This window comes from Chiloscyllium plagiosum, chromosome 8 (genome assembly GCF_004010195.1).
Source record: "Chiloscyllium plagiosum isolate BGI_BamShark_2017 chromosome 8, ASM401019v2, whole genome shotgun sequence".
NCBI lineage: Eukaryota > Metazoa > Chordata > Chondrichthyes > Orectolobiformes > Hemiscylliidae > Chiloscyllium > Chiloscyllium plagiosum.
In genome coordinates, this window is record NC_057717.1 from 101,717,075 (window position 1) to 101,727,372 (window position 10,298).

The window sequence follows — 10,298 nt, forward strand, 5'->3', positions numbered from 1 at the left end:
AGAAATCTTACTGAGTCTCACACAGAGATACCTTCCATGAAGTTTGATGACATTGACAATTATCCAAAATATGACATGATATAGTGCTTAAAATTATGGGTAGGAATTAATAAGCTGGTCCATCAAGTTTGTCCCATAATCTCTCCCTTCCATAATCTCACAGCCAAGTTATCTAGGAGATGGTTAGAGAAGATCCCAGCTTTGAATCTAGGACTGTGCAGCGTTAACTGATTCAGCGATAAGGATCCATCAGAGAAAGCTTGGGTTATATCATGAATTCTGCTCCTGGTTTATTTTGGCAAAAATGTTAATCAGTTGTGCAGAAAACAGGACTGAATCCACAACAAACAAGGTTCTGATATTGAAACAATTGAGCTGCATATTTGAAGCAGATCTTTTGTGATGGAAATTTATCAGAAGCTGATCCTATTCTTTTCCCATTTGTGGGAGACTGTTCAATCATAGGAATCATTGACGGCACTGCAGTGTTGTATACTCGCCCTATACATCACTGCCAACATTGCAGATGCAATGATTCCCTTCCCTTCGTGACTAGACAAGAATGTGCCTGTGATGAAAGATTTTATCAACAGAATAAAAAGTTTTGTTGGAAACATCTATTCATATTGCATTAATCAAACGACTGGAGTTTCTCAATGGACAGACTAAAAAATTAACATAATTGACTCGACCATATTTCACTCAGTCCTCATCACATGATCATCAGAATAGCTGGTCTCCTTCCAAGTGATAACCATCTAAACCATGAATTCATGGACATCCACCAGAATCAGAGAAGGCTTGAATTTAATGTCTTGTGAGTAACAGCCCCATAAACTCCCTCAGCAATTTGCTGGCATCAGAGTGCAAAAAGACCAAACTTTTTTTACGTAATTCTTTCATGTGATGTGGGTGTCATCGGCTCAGCAAGAATTTATTGAATCAAATTAGCTTTATTATCACATGTACTCACACAAGTACAGTGAAAAGTTGACTAGTTGTCACATACACTGCCATCTGAGGTACCAAAGTACCGAAGTACAGATTCTAGAGTACAAATTCCCAGGAAAAAAATAATTGCTTATCCTTAAATACCCTTGAAGAGCAATTTAGGGTTGGACAATAGGCTGGTCTAACCTTTGATGTCAACAGCCTCTGAAATGAGTGATACCAAGAAAAATTCTTAAGAAATGTAACTTTAAGATTCACAGAACCCAGGAAACTCACAGCATAAGAGGTCACCATTTTGCCCATGCTACATTTTTAACGGAACAATTGTGTATGGTTTCTCAACTGGAACCCTACAAGTTCTTCATCCTCAAACATCTATCCAACTCCTTTTGAAATTGTTTATGGAATCATCTAAACACCACCAGTTCAGGCACAGATCCTGACAACCATCAGAAGATGATGATTTTTCCAGATCTCCCCTCTAGATTTTTTTTTTGCCAAAGATTTTAAATGAATTCAATCTTAATGAATTAAAATGGGCTACGAATAAAATGTGCAAGGGGCCACCGGAATTTTGGGCCTAAGAAATAAGGATCAAACAACGAGGAACAGTCAGCTATGGAAGATGCAGTTGGAGCTAAGGCTGGATCAGTCCTTTGAGGAATAAACTGTTTTGAAATATTTGGAGTCTCCGGAAATGTCAGGTGTGTTAAATTAATTCCAAATTTCAAACCCAGTTAAATTATCCTGGGAATTTATAACATATGCGGACAAGAATGAAGCATGTGTTATTCGGAAACTCAAAAGAATTCATGGCTGCAAGGCATCATATGGAAATTATGTAGAAATTATGAGGGAATAAAGAAATAGTTCTGGGTCATATTTAAGGTGCTCCATGAACACAGAACCTATGCATGAAGACTGGAGAGTTTTCTGTATGACTGCACTCAACTCTCACATGTTTCTTTAAGGAAGAACTTGCATTTAGAATGAGCATGACGTGACCTCAGGTTGCCCCAAAAGCTTGTTCTGCGAGTGGAGTATTTTTCAAGTGCAGTCACTGATATAATGAAGGAAAGATGGACTCAGGAATTGTACACTGGTTAAGTCATTATTAACTGTGGGGAAATGGTTGAGGTCACGTCATAGGATACTCACCTGAAGAGCATAAAAAAGGTCAGTGTGATTTCAGAAATGATATTTGTCCTTTCACAAATCTGGGGTTTCGTTGGGGCAGTTAGCCGTAGCCAAGTCAATCAGAAGCTCATCAGATCAAGTCTTAATCTAATCTAAAGACTTGACCATGTAATAATCTGGATAGACACTCTAGGTATAATACTGAGGGAGGGATGTACTGTTCTGAGTGCTGACATTCAAACAAGTCATTAAACCAGACTCCGCAATAATTTGAGGTGTTAAAAGGTCACAAGGCATTGTTGGAAGAATGCTATGCATTCTTCACCAGAGTCCAGGCCAACCTTTACCTTCAGTCAACAACACTAAAAAATATACATGGTTATTATCATATTGCTGTTTGTGGGAGTTTGCCATGTATATATTGGCTGGTGTTTTCCCCACAACAATTACAACAGTAACTACACTACTTATCAGGCCCGCCTGAAGTCATGAAAGATGCTATATAAATGCAAATCTTTTTTCTTCAGATAAGCATATTTCCAAATATCTTCAATGAAAACAACTTAATGGTTATGGTCATCAGCAGATGTAAAAAAATTAACTCTGCAGACCAAGTAAATATAAAGATGCCATAGTCTTACCAGTCCATAGGGCTGCTGTCTCTTCAAAGAGACAACCTGTGATGGTCTAACTGAGGGTCACCACACCTCAGACAAGGGGAGAGATGGAGAAGGGGAGTCCTTCATGGTGACCTCAGCCAGTGGGAATTGAACTTTGTACTGCAAACGAGCATCTCACCAACTGAGCTGACTGACCTCCGAGTAGACCAAGTAATCGATGTGTTTATCATAGCATGTAGTTTTTTCTGACTCCCTCCCTTTGCTAAAGCTGAGAACTGCTGAGATAATGTCCTCTGGATCAGGCAGCTCAGTTGGGGGTGACCTTCACCTGGGAATGTGGACAACAAACATCAGATGCGGTTATTTAAACATGGAATTACTCCCAAATTACCAGACCAATCCTGTGGCCAGGATTGAATCAACTGTGAAAACTCACATGACATGATTAGTTGTGGGAACGCCAAAGGTCATCACTCCTCATGGAACTAATCAATCTTTTTCCACAGGAATAGGATTGGGCAAAACTATGATTCAGAACAAAAGTCAGATGATGTTTCTACATTCATATCTTCCTGGGAACCAAGTAATAAATGGTAAATAGGTTTTTGTTTTCGTTTTGAAACAGAGATTCTGTACTTGTATAATTTCTTCTAAGAGCTTCTCAAAAGAGAGCATGGTCTGAGTGTTAGATAAGGGCATACATTGTTCCCAGCGTAGTGGCCCCAGGTGGGATCCATAATTCAAAACAGAAAGTTGGAATCAAGTGTTTCCAGTAACATGTCCTCACCAGGGAGCATTTGTACTGGGAACCATTCCATAATGAAGTAAGCAGGAAAAATAGGGAATTCATCACCACTGTCCCGTCAGGAACAAATACAATGTTGTATACTGATTTTTTTGAACAAGATTATTTGGGAATAAATGACTGAAAGTTGTAACCTTTAAACAAAGATCAGGTTTGTCTTTCCACCAGAATAAACATCAAGGACCACAACAACTTGCATTTATATTAGATTACCTACAGTATGGAAACAGGCCCTTCGGCCCACACGCCCACACCGACCCTCCGAAGAGTAACCCATCCAGACCCATTCCCCTACCCTGACTAATGCACCTAATGCTATGGAACAATTTATCATGGCCAATTTAACACATTTAACATATATTTACTGCAGTAAAGCACGTTATTTCACTGGATTATTGGGAGACATTGACCGAGTGGAATTACCGCTAGACTATCATTTCAGAGACCCAGGTGATGTTCCAGGTCCTGGGTTTGTATCCCACAGTGGTAGATGGTGAAGTTTGAATTTCAATGAAAATGTGGAATGGAATGTTTAACGATGATTGTAAGACCTTTGTTGATTGTCAGGAAAATCTATCTGGTTCACCAATGTCCTTTAGGGAAGGAAATCTGCTGTCCTTATCTGGTCTGACCCACAGCAATGTGGGTGAACTCTTAAATGTGCAAAATATATCAGCACAGGCTTGGAGGGCCAAAGGGCCTGTTCCTATACTGTATTGTTCTTAGCACTCTGGACAGTAAATGCTGGCTTAACCAGTGATTCCCACATCTCATGAACAAGATAAAAAAAACGTTACTGAACAAAATTTGATGTAAGCGCAGCTAAGGAGTTAGGTTTGAAGCAGAGAGAGAGACAGAGACAGAGAAATTCAGGAAGAGAATTGCAGAGCTTGGGGATTGCTAACTGAAGACCAGAAATGGTAACTGAAACTTCCTGGTTTGTGTTGCTGTTACTCACTGCCTACATGACGCATCCTAAATACATTCGGATTCAGCAAGTGGAGGAGAACATTCCAGGCTTGAGCATGTTTGCGGCCTGGAGACAATCAAATACCATTAAGATTTTGTTTTTGTATGGCAAGGTAGCTGGAGCCAGCCAACCAGCTGGATGCTCAGGGATACCAGCAATTGTGATGTGAAGGCTTTGATTCTTCTACCTGGAAGATACCACCTAATGACAGAGGAAAATGGCCCCTGTGGTCCTGTGTTCACCACCGTGATAATCAGTGCCCACAGCAGCTTGGTAACAGGTGCCAATACCGAAAGCAATAAACTCACAAAGACATAGGATAAACACTTGATGGAAGAAACTGCCTGTCATGAATTGGCCTCTTCAGCCATCAAAAGTATACCATGTGAAGATAGTTCATTCACAACGGACTTGGCTTGCTGCATGTCCATCCTCTTAGCAGGAGGCCAGTAATACTGCAAACCAGAGTGTGATTAATGACCACTGCGGATAAACTCATTGTTAACAATGGAAAAGACTGGAGCTCATTATCCAGAAAGCAGAATATTAAGAGGGTGACCCAATAAACGCTGTTGAAATTAGGAAGCAAGCTAGATATGGAGAAAACTTCTGCTTGCTGGGGAGACCAAACATAAAGACCACAAACATAAGATAGTCATTGATAAAGTTCAGTTAGAAATTCAAAAGAAACCCCTTTACCCAAAGGGTGATTTAGATATGGAATTTGCTTGGATACTGTTAAGAAGAAGCTGAACAAACATGATGGAGAAAGAATTCAAAATGGTTTAGAGGACGGAGGAGGCAATTCAGTCCATCAAGTCCATGTCTGCTCTTAAAGCTAGCCCCCAAGGAATAGAAGCATATATTGCTAGACTGAGAAAGTGGGGTTGGGAGGAGGATTGTGTGGATCATAAACATGAGCTGGGACTGGATGAGTCAAATTGTCCATTTCTGTGCAATACGTGTTATTGGGTCGGTTTGATTGGTTAGCTGAAAGGCCGGGCTATCATGCTATGAGTTCAATTCCTGTTCCAGCTGAGGTTATCCTCCTTCTCAACCTCTTCCCCTTGCCCAAGGTGTGGTGGCCCTCAGGTCAACCACCACCAGTCGCTTCTCTCTAATGAGCAAGCAGTCCTCGAGAACTAATAGTGACTTCCCTTTCTGACTTGATACTGTTAAAACATTTGAAGATGGCAACCATCTCTTTTTTAAATGTTTATTATGGAGTTTCTCCCTTACTATGGCAGTCAAATTGACGCATGGCTCTGTGAACATTTCCCTGAAAACTGCACAAGCCTACAACTACCAGAAATATGGTTAGGGAAATTAACTTAAGACCTGACTTTGGTGTATCAACCAGTAGTTCACCAAACCACTGAGCCACGAAGGAGAAGTCACAATTCTCCAAAACCTCCCAGCCCAACATCTAAGTTTCTCCATCATCAGCCCATTGCTGAATTGTAGATATTGACTTATTCTGGATGGTACCCCCATGAAAACATTCAACAACATGTCTGGGTTTCCAGGTGGGAGCCTAGACATAGTCGATTATGACACAGTGCGAACCAAACAAGCCAAACCCAACACTCACCATTCAGCACAGATTATTGATTGGTGGATTCAGTTTAGGCACTTTGGTTGTTCCTCTCCCTTCAAGGGAAAAGGCCACTGATAAGAGTGGAGGTAATTGTCCTCCTAAGTGCCCGATCTTCACCTAACTGATCCCTACACATAGAAAGGTTCCAGATTGTCTCCAGATCTGGTGATGACTGGTGTACATGCCTCACTTGGGCAAGGGCTGCCAATATCATTCAGGGCCTTGGCACTCAGTTTCCTCCCAGAATTGTGGGAAAGATAGAACTTGAGCTGAAACGTACTGCCACCACAGTCAAATATCCTGTTGGTGCCTCATCATTGGTTTTCAAACCTCAAGATCCAGTGGGTGACCAGAAGCTGCGCAATGCCACACCAACAAATGCCCATCATATTACAGAGAAAGATAAATGTAACAGACCAGTTAAAAATGTTTTAGTTGCCTATCAGATCAATGGACCTGATCAATCGTTAAACAAGTGGCCAAGATCTTTTATACCTGGAAATGTCAAATCATTCCATCAACTTAACTAAGTTAGATACACATTGCAAAGTAATAATGCTCTGATGGCTCTAAGGAATTCCTACACAGGGAGTCCCAACCACAGCTGCACTGTCTGGAGGGAAACAATCTAATAGAAGTTCATCCAATCATATTGTACACTTCTTGAGCAACTTGTCCAAGAGTAACACTAACAGCAATGTCTTATTAACAGGAGGAACCGAAATGAGAGGGAAAAAGTGCTTGAGTTGCTTTCCTTGAAGCAGAGAAGACTGGGGTGGTGGCCTGAGTGAGGTGTATAAAATTAAGAGGAGCATAGTTAGGATAGACAGGAAGGACCTTTTCTCCTGGGTACCGGGATCATTGACCAAGATCATAGATTTAAGGTAAAGGGCAGTAAGTTTAGAGGGGATGCAGGGAATATTTGTTTCACCCAGAGGATGGTGGGAATTTGGAACTCATTGCCTATAAGGATGGTAGAGTCAGGAATCCTCATAACATGAATATTTAGAAGTATACTTGTGAAACCAAAGCATGCAAGGCAATGGGCCAAGTGTTGGAAATGAGATTAGAATAGTTAGGTGATTGTTTTTGATTGTTGCAGACTGATGGGCTGAAGGGCCTTTTTCTGTGCTGTAGACATCTTGGACTCTTATTAAAAAAAAAGCAACACAATGAGGTAGTTACCATAAGTACCTGACGTTTCAGGCATTATTTTATTATTTTTGCAAAATGTTATACATTTAAAGTAGGCAACAGTAACACATTAGAGAGAAATAGTATCCAGCCCATCACCATGAGGAGCCGAGAGAATATTTTGAATTTTAATCTTGATATGTAAATTGCACTATAGGTAACTCAGACTGAAATAATCAACTGAGGTTGTGAAGCGAACCATTGTGTTGATTCACAAGGGTGTGGGGGGTCATAATCCCATTACATTTGGGAATTGGCATATGTCCATCATGTTGTGACCAGTAATGCTGTAAACATCTTCAGAGCCAAATATCATTTTGGCACTTGTATTTTAGCAATGGATTAGGCTCAAAACTTCAAAAGTACCTCTTTCCTCAGCAAACTTTAAGCTCAATCTTAGTGCTCAGACATTGCTTCCAGACAAGTAGCAATATGGCAGACTCTGAACTCTCCTTTAAAACAGCCTAACTCAGTTGTCTTCAAGGAGACAGCTCACTGCCTTGCTCTCCAGGGCAATTACAAACAGGCAAGCAATGTTGCAATGTGCACATCCTGTGACTGAATGAAATGAAAAACAGCATTAATTTAACTCCACCCTAAGACGTAGAAAACATTACCATGTCTTCCCAGCAGATTCCCGGAGTGAGCTTTGTTCAGGTGTTGCACTGAATTTGCACAGTGAACAAGTCCAGAAAGACCATTTCGGGAAAGAAAAATGATACACCTCTTCCAGTGCTCATCAAAGGTTGATTTGATCGGTCAACCGAAAGCAAAAATACTGAGACCTCAATCAGGGTCCCAGTCCCAATGCGCAAAAATAGATTGAATAGTGGGGAACTATAAAAGGCTTAACAAAATTAACATGTTCCATCGGAATGAAGTGTTAAAAAATAAAGAGTAGCAGCAGGTGGTTGAAATACTAATGAAATATATTAAAATTAATTTACAAACTTAAAAGTTAAATATAAATAGGATGGTGACTCATTAACTCAAACACACAAGCTGCTTTTGACAATGGCAATCTCCCCTCCCCTTTTTAATGAGGCAAACGGAGTTGGCAACTGAACTCAAAGTCTTCAGCCATTTCAGAATCACTGCGTTATCTGGCCATTATACGCTGTGAAGCAAAACCAGTCCAACCTTTTTAGGCTAAAAGAACACAGCAGTGATAAAACACTATTTGCAGTTTAAACACTAAAGATGGACAGAGTAATACACCATATTATTCCAAGCATATTTTCAGTTCAGTAAGCATGGAGTTATTTTACTCAGCATTTCCAAGTTCAAATTATATTGAATATTTGTAGATGTCATGAAGCTAGGTATTTCACCAGCATGTGAAACCAGACGTTGTTTGTGGAAGCTTTAAAAGAGCCAATAAGTTTATCAGTAAAAGAAATGCTATGTTCTGTTATCCTATACAGAAGGTGTACATAGCCAATGTGTAACAGTACAGCATTAATGCAAATCAAGATAAAACAGTTCACATTACAGAACAGGAAGTACTGGAGGTCTTAGAAATCATAAAGGTAGATAAATCTCCAGGATCTGATCAAGTGTTTCCCAGCCCGTTGTGGGAAGTTAGGTAGGAAATTGTGGGGCCTTAACAGAAGTATTTGTATTATCTATAAACACAGGTGAAGTACCCAGAGGACTGCAGGATGGCTAATATTGTGGCATTTTTAAAAACAAGACTGTAAGAAGCAGCCTGGAAACTACAGACCGGTGAGTCTTGGCATTGGTGACGGGTATGTTGTTGGAGGTGATTATGAAAGATAGGATCGACATGCATTTGGAGAGGCAAAGATTAATTAGGGATAGGGTCTGCATGGCTTTGTGCAAGGGAAATAGAGTCTCATAAAGAGTAACAGCAGATGGTTGAAATATTAACGAGCTGAGTTTTTTTCGAAGTAACCAAAAAGATTGATTAGGGCACAGCGGTAGAAATTGTTTACTTGGGCTTTGGTAAAGCCTTTGACTAATTAGCAAAGTTAGATCACATGGGATTCAGGGTAAGGTTGCCAATTGGATAAGAGATTGGTATGACGGTTGGAGACAGAGGGTGGTGGTAGAGGCTTGTTTTTTTGGTCCAGAGGTCTATATCCAGCAGTGTTCAGTACTGGGGCCACTCTTGTTTATCATTTACATAACTGATTTGGATGAGAATATAGGAAGCATGGTTAGTAAGTTTGCAGTTGACACCAAAATTAGTGGCACAGTGGATAGCGAAGAAGGTTCTCTGAATCATTGGGTTCAGTGGGATGAGGAGTGGCAGATGTAATTTGGATAAATATGAGGTAGTGTGTTTTGGTAATGCAAACGAGAGCACGACTTATACAATTAATGGTAGGGGGCGCTGGGTAGTGCTGTAGAACAGAGAGATTGAGAGGTTCAGGCACATAATTCTTTGAAATTTCAGTCACAGATAGGCAAGGTGGTTAAGGTGTTGAGTACGCTTACCTTCATTGCTCACACCTGAGTACAGGAGTTGGGATTCATGTTGAGGTTGGACAGAACGTTGGTGAGGCCACATCTAGAGCACTGTTTGCATTTCTGGTCACCCTGTTTTAGGAATGTCACTAATAAACTAGACAGGGTTCAGAAAAAAAATTACCAGGATGTTGCCAGGACTGGATGGTTTTAGGTATAAAAATAACCTGGAAAGGCTGGGACTTTTCTCACTGGAGCGCAGGAGATTGAGGGGTGATCTTGCTGAGGTTTATAAAATCATGAGGGGTACAGATAAGGTGAACAACAAGGGTCTTTTCCCTAGGGTGGGGGAGTTCAAAACTAGGGGGGCATTAAGATGTGAGGAGAAAGATTTAAAACAACATTAAGGGCAACTTTACTTTTATACAGAGTGGTTTGTGTGTGAAATGAACTGCCAGAGGAAGTGGTGGATGCAGATACAGTTAGAACATTTAAAATACATTTGGATATGTTCATGAATAAGAAAGACTAGCCATTTGGATACAGAACTGGCTCAAAGGTAGAAGACAGAGGGTGGTGGGGGAGGGTTGTTTT